Source organism: Canis aureus, chromosome 4, assembly GCF_053574225.1.
Source record: "Canis aureus isolate CA01 chromosome 4, VMU_Caureus_v.1.0, whole genome shotgun sequence".
Classification (NCBI taxonomy): Eukaryota; Metazoa; Chordata; class Mammalia; order Carnivora; family Canidae; genus Canis; species Canis aureus.
The window spans coordinates 9,758,753-9,774,787 of NC_135614.1; the positions used below are offsets into that span (position 1 = coordinate 9,758,753).

The window sequence follows — 16,035 nt, forward strand, 5'->3', positions numbered from 1 at the left end:
ACCCATAGACTCAATTTCCTGGAGCCCTAACATCACCCTTTGCTCCACAGTGATGTTGGGAAACAAAGGCAGAAGGGAATCCAAATGAAATTAAATTTCTTTATAACCTGCAGCCCATTGACAAATTCTTGAGGCAGGCAGAGTACAGCATTCCTCTAGGGAACTCCCAACTGCCTTACTGTTAATGCCTTACTAGAGGGAAAAACAACTTTAGCTTGACAATAGCCAGGCCTCCAGGGTCCTGTGAGTCTTCTTCAGCATATGAAAGTCTTTTGGGAAACCTCCTTTGGTCCTTAGCTCCCCCAGCTCCCAAGTATGTAATCAGTCACACCTCACAACTCTGGGGCCGCAGCTCTTTCTGCCCACGGGTCCTGTCCCTGTGCTTTAGTAAAGTCACCTTTTTGCACCAAAAGTCTCAAGAATTCTTTCTTGGCCATTGGCTCCAGTCCACAACAAGGCCACTCCAAACCTACATCATCTTCATGAATGTCCAACATATAGCCAAAATATACAAAACCGGATGCATTATCTTCATCGTTGGTTGTGTGTGTCTATGCCCCCTGTATTGGTTGGTGTCTCCACCAACAGCTAAGAACTCCTTCTAATTCTTCTCTAGTGTGGCTATTAAGTCTCTCCAACACATTCCCTGAATCCATCTCTTTCTCTCCCCCTTTTTGTGATCACCATTTCCAGTCAGCTGTTGATGATCTCTTACCCTGTCAATTACAAAAGAGTCCCCATTGGTCTCCCCTCTTTCCCTGGCCTAATCCATCTTCCCTGTCTTACCAGAGTGGGAACCCAGGATCCATTCGCTTCTTTCTTCCCAATGACATTGCCCACGTCTTTCCTCACAGAATCTCAATTTTGTTCTGGTATCCTCCCCTTCTCAGATAGCCCCTGTGCTTCAGGGGAAGCTGATCCGAACCCTGGTTCCAGGAATTGATGCCATACAAGAGAAGTCCCATCCTCACTGTTAGAGATTTAGGTTAGGAATGGGCGTGTGACTGATTCTGCCCAATGAGGGCACTCCTCACTGCCTATGCAGAGCGCGCTGCAGCCTGGCTGCATGGCTTGCAAGAACTCACAGCACCCACCCCTTCCCAGCACTGTTCAGTGACATCATGGCAGCAGCTTGAATCGGCCATGTGGGAGCATTTACAGCCAGAAATCAGCAGACACTACAATCAGAGCTTTTTTTTCCTCCAGAGAGCTCGTTGTTGAAGCATTTACCAGCATACCATTGCCTTTGTGTAGCACTCCAGAGCTTTCTCAGCTGACCCAGGTCTGCCTCTTCAGCTTCTCCTTCCCTTAGCTCCCCTGGGGCTCTAGTCACAGTGAAATTGCGATTTTTTTTTTAAAAGATCTTATTTATTTGGGAGAGAAAGCATGAGTGTGGGGGATGGGGAGCAGCAGAAAGCAGAGGGAGAAGGATGAGCAGACTCTCCGCTGAGCAGGGAGCCCCACATGGGGCTGCATCCCAGGGCCCTGAGATCATGACCTGAGCCAAAATCAGATGTTTTAACCCACTGAGCCACTTAGGCACCCCATGAAATTGCAATTTTACAAATGTGCTGTACTGTCTCCTGGCCTTAATCCCTTATGTAGGATGCCTTTTCCTCATCTCCATGGTTGACTTCCACATCAGACTGGAGTCACAGTGCCTAGAATCTAGAGTGTTTTTAGGGACCCAAGAAAATGTAATTTCTTTTAAAATCAAGAAAGAAAAATGAAAGTTTAGATCAAAGAAAATGTTTTAATGTATATGTCTTTACCAGTTCCATTAGTAAAACATAACTAAAAAAATTTTTTACCCACAAAGGGAAAAGTGCCTAGAGCCTGTCAAAGTTATAGTGTGGGGCAGCCCCGGTGGCCCAGCGGTTTAGCGCCACCTTCAGCCTGGGGTGTGACCCTGGAGATCTGGGATCGAGTCCCACCTCAGGCTCCCTGCATGGAGCCTGCTTCTCCTTCTGCCTGAGTCTCTGCCTCTCTCTCTCTCTCTGTCTCTGTCTCTCTCTCTGTCATGAATAAACAAATAAAGTCTTTTAAAATAATAAAAAAAAGAAAGTTATAGTGTGGCCCTAGCTCATCTACCTATGAAATTCATCTCTGAAATTTTTCTAAACTCCTCCTCTGGGTTAATCATCCTAGCCTTTACAAAGTCTGTTAATACTTTGAAATCATTTTCAGAGCTTGTGGGTGGCTCGGTCGGTTAGGGATCTGCCTTCAGCTCAGGTCATGATCCTGAGGTCCTGGGATCGAACCCCACATTGGGCTCCCCACTCAGTGAGGAGTCTGTTCTCCTCTCTTCTGCCCCTCTCTGCTGCTCATGCCCTCTCTTGTATATGCTCTCTCTTCTCAAATAAATAAAATCTTAAAAAAAATAAATCATTTTCAGAACAATGTGGGATGTGAATAAATAAAATCCCTCCACAATAACACATCATAAAAATACTTAAATGTGGGGACGTCTGGGTGGCTCAGTGGTTAAGCATCTGCCTTTGGCTCAGGTCATGATCCTGGGGTCCTGGGATTGAGTCCTGCATCAGGTTCCACATGGGGGGCCTGCTTCTCTCTCTGCCTATGTCTCGGCCTCTCTCTCTCTCTCTCTCTGTGTCTCTCATGAATGAATAAATAAAATCTTTTAATTAAAAAAAAGAATACTTAAATGCATATAGTATCTGTCTTCTTCACTAACCCATGGCCATTTCTTTCTTTCTTTTTTTTAAAGATTTATTTATTTATTGGAGAGAAAGTGTGCATGTGCAAAAGAGGACAGAGGGAGAGAGAGAATCTCAAGCAGACTCTCACTGAGCATGGAGCTCTGTGTGGGACTCAATCCCATGACCCTGAGATCATGACCTGAGCTGAAACCAAGAGTCGGATGCTCAACCTGCTGAGCCACCCAGGTGCCCCCACCATTGACCATTTCTGACGACCATGATGATACTATCTTTTGCTCTGTAGGTTCAGATCTTGCACAGAGTTACACAATAGGTGCTCTACATCTTTTCTTTGAATGAATGAATGAATGAGTGAATGAATGGATGAGGACCCATGTGTCTTAGCTTGCATGGGCTGCTATAACAAAGTACCGCAGACCAGGCTACTTAAACTACAGAAATCTAGTTTCTTGGAGTTCTGGAGGCTGAAAATCCTAGATTAAGGTGTTGGCAGGGTTGGCTTTTCCTGAGGCCTCTCTCCTTGGTTTGGCAGAGGACTGTTTCTCTGTGTCCTTACATGCTCTTCCCTCTGTGGGTCTAATCCTAATCTGTGCTTGGAAGGACATCTTATTTTAACTTGATTGCTTCTTTAAAAGCACTTTCTCGTACAGTCACATTCTGAGTGACTAGGGGTTAGGAGTTCAGTTTATGAATTTGAGAGGGACACAAAATTCAGCCCATAACTATGCTATACCGCGTCATGTTGTCATCCTGGCTCCCTCACTAGGCTTGATTGTGAAGTCCTGAAGGGCAGAAACTCTAGTTCTTTGAGTCTCCATTACCCAGTAAAGGAGCAAAGCCTTACCTGAGCCGATGTGTTAGAAGCACCATGGAAATGTGTGGCTGCTCAGGAAGGAGGCCAGGTTCCTGTGGCCAAGCCATTAGGCTCCGGAGACTTCAGAAGAGCAGTCAGAGCAGGGGAGTGTGGTGAGGGGGCAGTTTGGCCGCTCTGCCTCTAGATGGAGTAGCTTGTGTTGGACTGCTTTCTTCTGGATTTTGACGGCAGCTTCAGAGACAGGCATTAGAAAAGCAACTACTCAGAGGGCTTCCAGGTTTTTAAAAGTTTATTTATTAGCAGTGACATAAAATAATCTTTTAAAAGGAGCAGCTGGGTTTTTTTCTTTTCTCTTTTCCAACATGTTTATTGGGGCATAATGAATCACAGAAATGCTCTCTGGTTGCATCATCCCCAAAGGGTGATGTATATACATCTGGTGAGAATAAGAAGTTTTTTGTGTTTGTTTTGCTTTGTTGATTGAAGTCTGGGATAAAGTCCCAAGTCATAGATTTCTATTGAAGCTGCACTTCTGTCCCTTGGAAAATTGGAAACCATGCTAAGGTTCCAGGATGCCAAGAGGCCCTATAACAGGGTCCAGATTTCTCAGATTATATTCCATTTTTTACCCTTGTCACTTCATATCTCAGATCATTGACCATCAGGGCTGGAAATTCAGATTCCTCACTTTCTAGCCGAGGAAGCAGATGGTCGCATAGTGGTAAGTGGCTGGACTGTTCTCGGAGATTCGAAATCTCAGTCTGGGATTATTTCCACCATTCTCAACTTCCCCGCAACCCCAATCCTGGTCATTGCTTTAAGTCCTTTCTGGTACAGAGTGGAGTTTAAGTAAGTACAAGTTCAAATATCTAATTGATAGATACACAGGTAAGTATCCCAGTCTTTTGAGGATCAGGCCTCTGGGCAGACCAGTGTTGAGTTCTGTAAGTGAAAGAAGGCTCATGTGGACACCGGGGGCTTGCTGGATGACAGGGAGTATACTTAATGCAAAAGCAACAAGTACTGCAGTCTTGCCTCCATCTGATGACACCTTTGTCTTGGCATCTTTTTCTAGCGGCTACAGTTATTTTTATTTTATTTTATTTTATTTTATTTTATTTTATTTTATTTTATTTTATTTATTTTATTTTATTTTATTTTATTTTATTTTATTTTATTTTATTTTATTTTATTTTATTTTATTATTTTTTTAGCAGCTACAGTTAAACACCACTCTGGGGGATATAAGGTACACCTAAATATTTGTCCCTTTTCCAAATTCAAAAAGAAGCTTTAAAGAAGACCTTATCTGTCTCACAGGGAAAGATAGTGTTAGTGTGGCTTCCTCTCGCTTGGGTTCAGGGGACAAGTGAAGAAGAATGACCCTGAGGAGCATTGTTTCTGATGTCTCAGGCCTGCGGGAGGGTTGAAACAAAACCTGTATTAAATAATCATGTGTGGAATATGCAACGTTGTGATTCTATTATCCATTCATCAGACACTCAATGCATCCGTCAGGTGCTAACATGGCCCCAGGTGGGGCCCGGAGGGGCTAGGCACAGGTGATCAAAGAACCTGGAGCCAAAGCTTTGGCTTGGGAGAGATGTTCTTCCCCTGTCTGAATTGTACTCCGTGTCAGAGTTCTAGATCTTACCTTGGACAGTCAGTTAAGGCTGAGACTGTGGTGTCTCTGGCCCACGGTTGGGGATGAGTTATCTATGTGCCATATGGCAACTTGCAATATGGCAAGGCTTCTCAACATGTGCTCAAATAAGGGGAAAAACCACTTAATAATCACCACCGAAGCTTGTGAACAAACATGAACAGGCCCGCAAGAGGTTCTAGATGAGTCTAGCAATCAGGATGACCTGAACTAGAACTTCAGCAATTCCTCACTGTTCCAGAGAGATCCAGAAACACCATCCTCCTATTTCCTACCCTATAGGGGATAGAACACCTGTAGAGAGGTTCAATTGCTCTTGGTAAAGTTTGATCTGGGAGTCAGGAGTCAAGAAGAGCAAGGAGGTTATAGTCACAACAAAGGGGCTACTGGTAATGCTGAGTTTTTGTTATTATTTCATTAAAATGAGGCAAATTCTGTGTAGAGCCTTCCAGAATTGGGCCCGAGAGCAGTCTACCTGATTGCATGTTCTTTAAACACACGCCAGTGGTGTGCCAGAGCTGGCCGTCTTGACCGTGATCCTGCCCTCTGTGGGGTGTTGATACCCTTTCAGGGAAGCCAGAGTCACACTTTGGCCTTTTGCAATGACACTTTCTGCAGCTGGTGGCCACACCGTGTTGGCTTCCTCCGCCCTCTGTTTCTTGCCCCCTTGCCTCTGTGCCCCCAGCGCCTCCCCCTCCCCGCGCTGCACCAGGAAGGCTTCCAAGTGCTAAGGGCTGGGACTGGTGGGGCGAGGGTGGAGTCCACGGAGGCAGAGCAGGCACGGCAGAGGTAATCAGGTGTCCCCGAGGCAAGGCCTGGAGAGAACCATTACCTGTCTGCTGTGGCGCTTGCTCCTGCACGCATCAGGGAAGCGCAGGTTTGACACACCACTCGGGGCCAGCTGTCTCACCACATCTCAAGGGGTCGGGGAGGTCAGAGGAGTGAACAGGTGGCGATTTTATGACCATTCTCTTCTAATCACATTGATTACCAAAATGTTTGGCCCGGTGCTTGTTATTTTGTTATTATCCAGCTTCTCCCCGAGCCTCACGTGTTGGGGGGGTTTGCTGTGGCCCCAGGGCCTCCCCCAAGACCTTACACACTTGCCAGGCAAGGGGATGGCTCAGCTAGGGTCTGAGTGCTTTGGGTCCAGCAGCAGACACTAAAGGGCCCTCCTGCTGGGCTCCCAGTAAATCCTGGCTTGGCTTAGCGGCCTGAGTGGGTTTCTGCAGCTTTCAACCAAAGAACCTCAACTAAAGCCTTTATTGAAATAAAGTCTTATCCAGAGCCCAACATATACAAAAAAGAGATGACACTGGGGCTGCTCTGTGGAAGCAAGGGAGGGTCAGTTTCCTGCTTCCTCTGCTTGTGTGTCTTTGAGGGGTTCCCTCACAAGCAGTTTAAAAACCACATCAGTAGACAGTGACTCTGCCATCAAGGGGACTTGGGGTCCCAGGTGATCACTGGGCTCCTTCTGGCCTCTAAGCCATAAGACGCAGACATGAGGATGACAACTGAGGGGCAGCAAAAAGAAGGCCTTTCTGGGGCCTTCCAATCCCACTCGCCCTGGCCCTACCAGCACATCCCACTAGCGTGAACCCGCAGGTTGGGATCGCCCTCTGGTTTGGTTCGACAGTGAATCAGCTGTAAGACACCCAGAGACAGGAACACCTGGGTGGCTCAGCGGTTGAGCGTCTGCCTTTGGCTCAGGTCGTGATCCTAAGGTCCTGGGATTGAGTCCCACATCAGGTCCCCACAGGGAGCCTGCTTCTCCCTCTGCCTATGGCTCTGCCTCTGTGTGTCTCTCATGAATAACTAAATAAAATCTTAAAAAACACGCTGGCTATACACACAGCTGTACATGCTGCTGTGCCAGCTTCCCTGGGATGGCTGGGCGTGGGGGTGGACGGGCAGGAAGGGGTCTCCTGGTGTTTGTGCACTTTGACCCTGCTCCTCGGTTAGGCCTTCACAGCACCCTTGGGTTCAGGTGTGTGATGACAATGCAAAGGCTTTCACATCATGTGAAAGCTAGACTTAGCTCTGAGTACCGCGGCTTCCACCATCATCTGAGGTTTCCACGGTCCGGCTGGCAGCAAGTGGCCATGAGGACTCAGATCCACGACCCTGAGTTTTAGGCAGCAGCTTTTCAAGCCCAGCTGCTCCAGGAAAACCACCCCCAGTCCCTATTTTCTCAGAGCATTTTCTGCAGCTGGTGGTGACTTTGTGTTTGCTTTCTCCACCATCTGCTTCTTGCCCCCTCACGTCTTCTCTGCCCCCTCAACCCCCTCTTTCCTGTCCTGCATCAGGAAAGCTTGGGAGTGTTTTCCCACCGTCTGGAGCTGTTTTCTTTGTTCTTAGGCACAATAGTTGACCAGCAGCCTTTCCTCTTAGGTTCCTCTCCCCATTTCTTGTGGGATTTCCTCCAGGAGCAGGGTCCACATTGGCAGGTCTTCAGGGAGCTTGGGTGGGGCAGCCCCTAGGGGTTTTTCTCCTCCTGCTGGTCCTTTGCCTTGTTAAAGAACTGATGGTCAGAGGAACAGAGACTCTCCGATAATCCGTCAGGGTGGTTCAGGGAAAGGTAGATAGACCTGGGCCCAAAAAGAAGAAATCATTTGGCGTGAGACATCAATGAAAGGCATTAGCTCAGATTAGACCAGAACACCACCCAGGACAGTAGCTCATACAGAATGTAGAGGGTAGTCAGAGCCAAGGAAGAGGCCACTAGATAAATATGCCTTAGCATCCACCCCCTCCATCTCCCATGCTCCTTACTGACCCATAGGTGAATGATGTCTGTGACTTTAGATGTGCCGAGGCCACATCACATTCCACCCTGCTCTGGGAGACCCTTACCTCTGATAGTTTACAAGCAGGATTGGGGTTTAACAGATAACGCAGCAAGATGCTGAGCTGGGAAGTGTCTTTTGTGTTTTTTGATAGGCATATTAAAAAGAGTCTCTGTTTATTTTTTATTTTTTTAGATTTATTTATTTATTTTAAAAGGAGAGCAGGAGTGGGAGAAGCAGATGGAGAGAGAATCTCAAGCAGATGCCCCCGCTGAGAGCAGAACCCAATGCAGCACTCAATAATACAACCTTGAGATCATGAGCTGAGCCCAAACCAAAAGTCGGAAGCTTAACCATCTGAACCACCCAGGTGCTCCCTGTTTAAAGGGGGCGGGAGAAAAGGAGAAAAAGAAGAAAAAGGGAAACAGTCCAAAATTATAACCCACATAAAGGAGAAAATATATTACAACCCAGAGAACTGAACCTGCATGCATCTTTTTCAAAATCAGCTGGCTAGATTTTCTTGTAGGAAACAAATTCAAAGAGAGAAGAGCTAGCAGATTAAAATTCCTTCCTGCTTCCTTCTGAAAGGGCTTTAATCTTACCAGGGCTGACGCTAAACAGAGCTCTCTTTCAGCAAAGTCTGATTGGAGAAATTGCATCTTTTTCAAACAAAGACCTATGAACAGGCCCAGCAGGGAGCATCTTGGGCCCTTCCTTACCTACCATCCTGCCCCCGACTCCCCTCACCTCTCTTGGATGCCTGCCCTCCCCCACCCGGTTGCCAGCGATTGCTGGTAAACCGCACACGGCCGAGTCCAAGTTACCAAGCTTTGACCAAAGAAAATTCAGGCAGAAGGCAAAACGTATTGCACACACATCTGCTTTTATTTGCGGCCTTTGCAGAGATGGAGTTTCAGGTTACCGTTTCCTGCCGTCCTTTGAAAGCAGCTTTGTCTCTTTCCCGGACTGAAGCATTGCGTTTGTAACAATCAGGCAAGCGTGGAGAGCTGCGAGTCTAAGGGGGCATCCCACTGTACAGGCCAGAATTCTCCACCTAGATCGGCCCACGTGTTGGTTTGTAGTCCTGTAGAGAGAAGATGCCCTCCCTCCCCTTTTGAGGTATTTGTCTCCTGGGGCTGCTGTACCCAAGTGCCACAGACGCAACAGGAGTTTATTTCCTGACAGGTCTGGAGACTAGAAGTCCTAGGTCACGGGCTGGCAGGGTTGGTTTCTCCTGGGGCCTCTCTGCTCACTGGTAGATGGCCGTCTTCTTCCTGAGCCTTCACGAGGTCTGTGTGTCTGGGCCCAGATCTCCTCTTCTTATAAGGACACTGGTCATACTGGATTAGGGCCCATCCCAATGACCTCATTTAAACTCAATTACTTTAAAGAACTTTCTCCAAATACTGTCACATTCTTAGGCACTAAAGTTTAGGACTTCAACATATGAATTTTGGAGGGATACAGTTCAGCCCACAGTATTTGGTAAAAATTGTACTGGTCTTTGGACTTTCACCCTTTCTGATGTAAAAAAAAACATTCCAGAGTGGGAATCTCTGGGTCCAGGGGAAAAAAAAAAAAAATGACCACCTCTGCCTATGCCACTTGGAGACTCTGGCCTGTTCAACAGACCTTGTTATCTTACATAATGTGTTATGGGAACTCTGTCTGTGGTAAACCATGAAATGCATTTTCTCTTCTGATGCCTACTCAATGACCTCATAGAACTTCATAAATTAATGCACAGAAGTGATGAATAAAGGATAAATAGATCCCTTAAGCACTTGAAACTTCTGTCAACAGAAATGCATGAAGAAGCCCATGTATGGGCTTCTGGGTCAGAGGTTGACATTTATGGGTCTGAATAGAATGTCTGTCTTTGAGTGACACATTCTCCCATGTCAGGGGCTGCTAATTTTGTTTCTTTCTTGGCGAAGCCCTTTTACTTATTGTGAGAGCTTACAAACAAGCCTTTACATTAGGATCATATAAGGTATGATTTTTCACTATGACATAAGAATTTCTTGTGTGATCTACTCTATGAAGGAATAAATTTGTAATCTCATTCAAGAAAACACAGATGCCTCACCTCTGCAGATACTACTAGAAAATACTAATTCCTTAGACAATTGTCTAGGAAATCAACAACCCTAAATACTTTCACCTCAATGCCAGGGCCCATATTTGTCACCAGCTTTCTCTTCTCACGGTACACCCTTCACCTGGCTTCACCTCCCACACCCAAGCTTACATTTCCCTCCTCTACTTCTCCAGCTGGTGTCTCTCTTCTGAGCTTAGACCCCGAAGACTTCGGAGTACTACACTTTCCACATAATTTCCCCACACATTACTTGGACTCCACTTGACCCAAATAGAAACCATTACCTTGCTCTAAATCCTGCTCCTCCTCCTCTCTAGTCCCTTTGGTCAAATGGCACCATCATCAATCCAGCTGCCCTCCCATTCAATTTACCAATTCCTGCAAATTCTACTTCCTTAGGCCCTCTTGAATATACCCCAGTCTCTCCTTCCTCATTCCTACTGTCCTGGACTCTGCCCTAAAGTGTTCCCCTATGGAGTCCTGAAAAACTAATGGGTACAGGGCAATATCATAGTGAATATCATGGATGAAAGAGAAACAATATCATGATTTGGGACCTGGAAGGTCTGGATTCAAATTCCAGTTCTTGCCACTTAATAACTGTGTGCCTTTGGGCAAGGTGCTCAATCTCTATAAGTCTTGGTTTTCTCATCTGTAAAAGGGAAAATGTCTAACTTTTGGGTATTATTAAGTAGCTTAAATAAGATAACATATATAGTCAGTACATACAGTTCCTGAAATATAATACTCAGATATCTGATCATCTAATTGCTGTGGTTACAATATTTCAGTGACCCTCAATTTCCTTGGGGGAGGGCACACACAGCCAGCTCCCTTACCTCTCTGACCCCATCTCTTGACCCTGCTCACCCAACCTTCTTCATCTCTACCATGCTGAACTCTCTGGTGTTTCCAGACAAGCCAGGCTTTCTCTGCTCACAGTTCCTTTATGTAAGCAAGATGCTCCCACTACCTGACCTCATGCCTCCATCTTTATGATCCAGCTCAGGATTCATCCTTCCAGGAAACATCTGGTCCCTCCGGAGATCTCCTCCTCATTCCAGAAGTTTCTTCTATCGTAGCACCGATCACATTCAACTGCATTCATTTGTTTACTTACCTCTTTCCCTTTTCTTACTAGAACTAATTTTATGCTTTGTATCCCTAATTCCTCGGCAACTGAGCCTTATATATGATAGGCATTCAATATGTGTTGAATGAATGAATGATAATAGCCAACCTTTATTTAGCCCTTATTATGTGTCAGGATAGTATTGGCTCTGATTTCTCTTTGTTGAGCCTCACAAATACTAAGTTTGTTTTGTTTCCTGTGAGTGAAAACACCCTTTTTAGAAGTAATCTTTGGTTATTGGAACAGCTTTGGAAAAACTTTAACCTTGGTAGAAATCTGTCATCGCGAATAATGCTGCTATATTTCTCTTTCATGTTTATTATATGTCTATAAGAAGAAAATTCAGGGACAGCTGGGTGGCTCAGTGGTTGAGCATCTGCCTTCGGTTCAGCGCGTGATCCCAGAGTTTTGCGATCAAGTCCCACATTGGGCTCCCTTCAGGGATCCTGCTTCTCCCTCTGCCTATGTTTCTGCCTTCTCTGTGTGTCTCTCATAAATAAATAAATGAAATGTTAAAAAAAAAAAAAAGAAGAAGAAGGAGAAGAAGAAGAAAATTCAAAGGGCGGATAAGTACATTTCTCAAGCCAGCCCTGGGGACTGAGAAATTCAGAGGTTTTCATCTCAGGTCATTGTCCTTTGGACAAACTGTCCTTTGTCACTCATCAAAATCTTACGAAATGAAACTCGAAAACATTAACAGCAAAGTTAAAGACATTGGACATCAAGGACCATATGTATTGTATGATTCCATTTATATGAAATGCCCAGAATAGATACATGCACTGAGACAGAAGGTAAAATAATGGTTGCCTAGAGCTGGGAGTAGACACAGGAAGTGACTGCAAATGGACAAGAAGTTACTTTTTGGAGTGATGGAATGTTCTAAAATTGGATTGCATAGATAGTTGTACACTTCTGCAAATTTACCAAAAACAATCAAATTGAACACTTAAGATGGATAGATTTTATAATATGTAATCTATTCGTCAATAACATTGTATAAAAAAAAATCTTTATGAGAATTTTCCCCAGGCTTACCTTGTTTTCTCCATGACAGTCTGGTTCTGAGAGAGATCTTCTCTCCAAATCCTCCACTCTCTGGGAACTGCAGCTATGCTGATTTGTATTTTTATGACTCGGCCAGTTGCTTGGGGTACCTGTGACACAGACATATAACTGGTACTTTGGACCAACTGTTCCAAGACTCTACTGGACTGCATCTACGTGCACAGCTCTTCTAGCCCATATCTGTATTCATGTTATAACTCACATTTGTGTACTTATCTTTCTAAATGGCATCACTTCACCAAAGATAATTTAACATTACAGTAGCCACTTTGGGGAATTTTAGATAGCCACAGAGTCATTTGAGAGATGCCTAGAACAAAAAGGAAACATTTCCAAATATTCAATATTTTAAATTTTTTTATTGGTATGAGAGAGCATCTGAAAGAATTTTTTTTTTTTTTTTTTTTTTTGGGAGAGAGAGAGAGAACCAGAGAGCACACATGCATGTAAACAGAGAGGAGAGGTAGGAGAGAGAGGGAGAATCTTAAGCAGGCTCCTTGCTTAGCACTCTTGGAGTCTGACGTGGGACTCAATCTCATGACCCTGAGATCATGACATGAGCTGAAATCAAAAGTTAGATGCCCAAATGACTGAGCCACCTAGGTGCCCTGAAATCTGGGTTTTAAAGTGGCTTCCTTAAGAGAGTCCTTCACCACAGCAAAGAAAAAACATAAAACTGTGTCTCTCTCTTTTTTTTTTTTAAAGAAATTTTATTTATCTATGAGAGATAGAGAGAGAGGCAGAAACACAGGCAGAAGGAGAAGCGGGCTCCATGCAGGGAGCCCGATGTGGGACTGGATCCCGAGACTCCAAGATCATGCCCTGGGCCAGAGGCACGTGCTAAACCACTGAGCCACCCAGGGATCCCTGTGTCTCTCTTCTGAATCCCTTAATCCCAACTCAAATCAAATAGCCTTTATTCTTACTATTCCTTTCTCCATTCTGTGCTCCATCTCCCTCTGCCCCCCTTCTCCCCTGATCTGTCTCCTTCCCTCCTGAACCAGAAACTTTAAAGTTCAGTTATCTTTTTAATTTAAATCCTCCTCAACGCAGAAAATCCCTTACACTTGGTGTTAAGCCCTGTTCTTTGCCCTAGGTGAGAGCCATTGTCAAAGTCTTTCCAGACAGAGCCTTTGGAGAAATTAGATAGGATGGAGGGAAATTTACAGAAGAGTTTAGAATAGTCTTCGGACATGTAATCTAGGACTCGTAGATCTATCCCAGTCCGTTCATATGTTAGTAGGAATTGTTAGCAAAAACAATTGGGTTTCAAAGGCCAGTATGGGAAGACTTGAGTGTGGCTTAAGACGATGGAGGAAATCAGATAGATTTAGAAAAGTTGTAGATGTTGGACAAGATCTTTTAGAAGCTATACCGAGATCTTTCCTGTGAAAACACATTGGGCTCTGAGTCAGTCCTTAGGCAAAGAAAGGATGGGCCCCTTGGAGACTGCAACAACAGGCTCTTTCGCACCGTTTGACAGCATTTGGAAGTAGAGCTGTCAGCAGGTGTGACTCCAGCTCTCTCCTCACTTTTGGAAATGGCCTTAATCCAGAAATAGGGGATTTAATATACAAGCAAAAGCTAGAGTCGGAAAGAGCCCATTGCCAGACCTCCAGCTTCTTGCTGAACGCTTTCAAAGAAACTAAGGCTCAGAATAACTTCATGAATTGACAAAAGTCAGATGGTGGGTATCTCTGAATAATCCTCAAACGTTCCCAACACCAGTAGCAGTTGTCCACAGACCTTTAACTTAGGAACTTTCCTTCCTCTTAATAACCCAGCAGCACTAACTTTGAGGGAGAGGGGTTTACTGTGCCAAGAAAAACACCAAATTTCATTATTCCTTGAAATCCTTGAAAACACCCCTGTCCAGAGTGAGACCATGGCTAATTTGCACATTGATTTATTATTACTCTGGTATCTGAATCAAATCCAAATTGGTCAGGGAGATACAAAACATTTTTTGATACAGGCAGGATTTGGGTGTGAAAACAAGTAAGGTTGAGAGGAATTTATCTATGTCTCTATCCAAACACTGCAGTATTCTGTTAAACTGGAAGCTAATCCCTTCACTTCTGACATACCCCAGGACCTTCAGAACTTTCCCAGGCCAGTAACTAAGACACAATTAAGAGGATTCCTGGGTCCCACTGGCTGCTGCAGACAATGGCTTCCAGTTCCCTGGAATTGCCATGCCACTAGATGACTTAACTAGATGACATAACAGAATCTCTCCCCAGGAGCTTAACGTGAAAGGGCCTTTCAGGAGTTCAAATTAGCCTTTCAACAAGCCACCACCTTGGCCTTCCTAATTATCATAAGCCTGTCTACACATTTGTATATGAGACTCAACTTCTTGGGGATCATGAGCCACCAAGAACTTACCACAGTCTCTCTCTTGATCCAGTGGGTTGCCCCATTTTACATTCTCATCAGTAATATTTGAGGGCTCCAATTTCTCTACATCTTTGCCAACACTTGTTATTGTTTATTTTTTCAAATTACAGCCATCCTCATAAGTGTGAGGTGGTAGCTTATTGTGGTTTTGATTTGCATTTCCTTAATGATGAATTTTGTCTAGCATTTTTTCACATGCTTCTCTGTCAGTGTATTTTTTTGGGGAGAAATGTCTACTCAAGCTTTTTGCCCACTTTTATTTTATTTTATTTTTTTAATTTTTTTATTTATTTATGATAGTCACAGAGAGAGAGAGAGAGAGAGAGAGAGGCAGAGGGAGAAGCAGGCTCCATGCACCGGGAGCCCGATGTGGGATTCGATCCTGGGTCTCCAGGATCGCGCCCTAGGCCGAAGGCAGGCGCCAAACCGCTGCGCCACCCAGGGATCCCTTTTTGCCCACTTTTAAATTGGTTACTCTTTTTGTTGTTGAGATGAAGTTCTTTATATTCTGAATATTAAACCTTGTCAGAAGGATAATTTGCAAATATTTCCATCCATTCATATTTCCTTCCATTAACTCTTTTTTTTTTTTTAAAGATTTTATTTATTCATGAGAGACACAGAAAGAGAAAGGCAGAGACATAGGCAGAGGGAGAAGCAGGCTCCATACAGGGAGCCCGATGTGGGATTGGATCCCGGAACTCTGGAATCACACCCTGGGCTGAAGGCAGATGCTCAACTGCTGAGCCACCCAGGTGCCCCTTAATTCTTTTTTTTTTTTTTAAATATATTATTTATTTGGGATGCTTGGGTGGCTCAGTGGTTAAGCATGTCTGTCTTTGGCTCAGGGCATGATCCTGATAAAATCTTTAAGATAGTATTTATTGATTTGAGAGAGAGAGTGCACACAAGTGGGGAAAGGAGGAGAGAGAGAAGTAGACTCCCCACTGAGCAGGGAGTCTGATGTGGGGCTGGGTCCCAAGACCCTAAGATCAGGACCTGAGCCAAAGTTAGATGCCTAACCGACTAAGCCACCTAAGTACTCCTCTTGATGGTATTTTAACTCTCTTGATGGTATTCTTTGAATTAAAAAAGTTTTCAGGTTTGATGAAGTCCAATTTACTTTTTTCTTCTGTTGCATGTGCTTTCAGTGTCACGCTTAAAAGCACATTGCCAAATCCAAGGTCATGAAGGTCTTTCTAGTGTTTTCTTCTAAGAATTTTATGGTTTCAGCTCTTCAATTTAAGTCCCTAATCCATTTATTGCTGTCTTTGTTCCACTGTGAATTAATCCTTGTATATGGTACAGGGTAGCACACATGGATGTTGCCTGTGGATGTCCAGTTTTCCCAGCACCATTTGTTGAGGAGACTGTTCTTTCTTTGTTG

General features: G+C 44.6%; 1 long non-coding RNA gene across 2 annotated transcripts in view; it reads right to left on the reverse strand.

Annotated features, from left to right (window-relative positions):
• Nucleotides 1-6,353: 6,353 nt before the first annotated feature.
• Nucleotides 6,354-16,035, reverse strand: part of LOC144312162 (uncharacterized) — a 28,643-nt gene continuing 18,961 nt past the window's right edge. The window contains exons 3-4 of one of the 2 annotated variants that reach the window (XR_013377595.1): nucleotides 12,219-12,337; nucleotides 6,354-7,746 (exon numbers count right to left, since the gene is read on the reverse strand). This is a non-coding gene — a long non-coding RNA (uncharacterized LOC144312162). The remainder of the gene's footprint in view (nucleotides 7,747-12,218; nucleotides 12,338-16,035) is intronic. The other variant, XR_013377594.1, reaches the window with a different exon arrangement.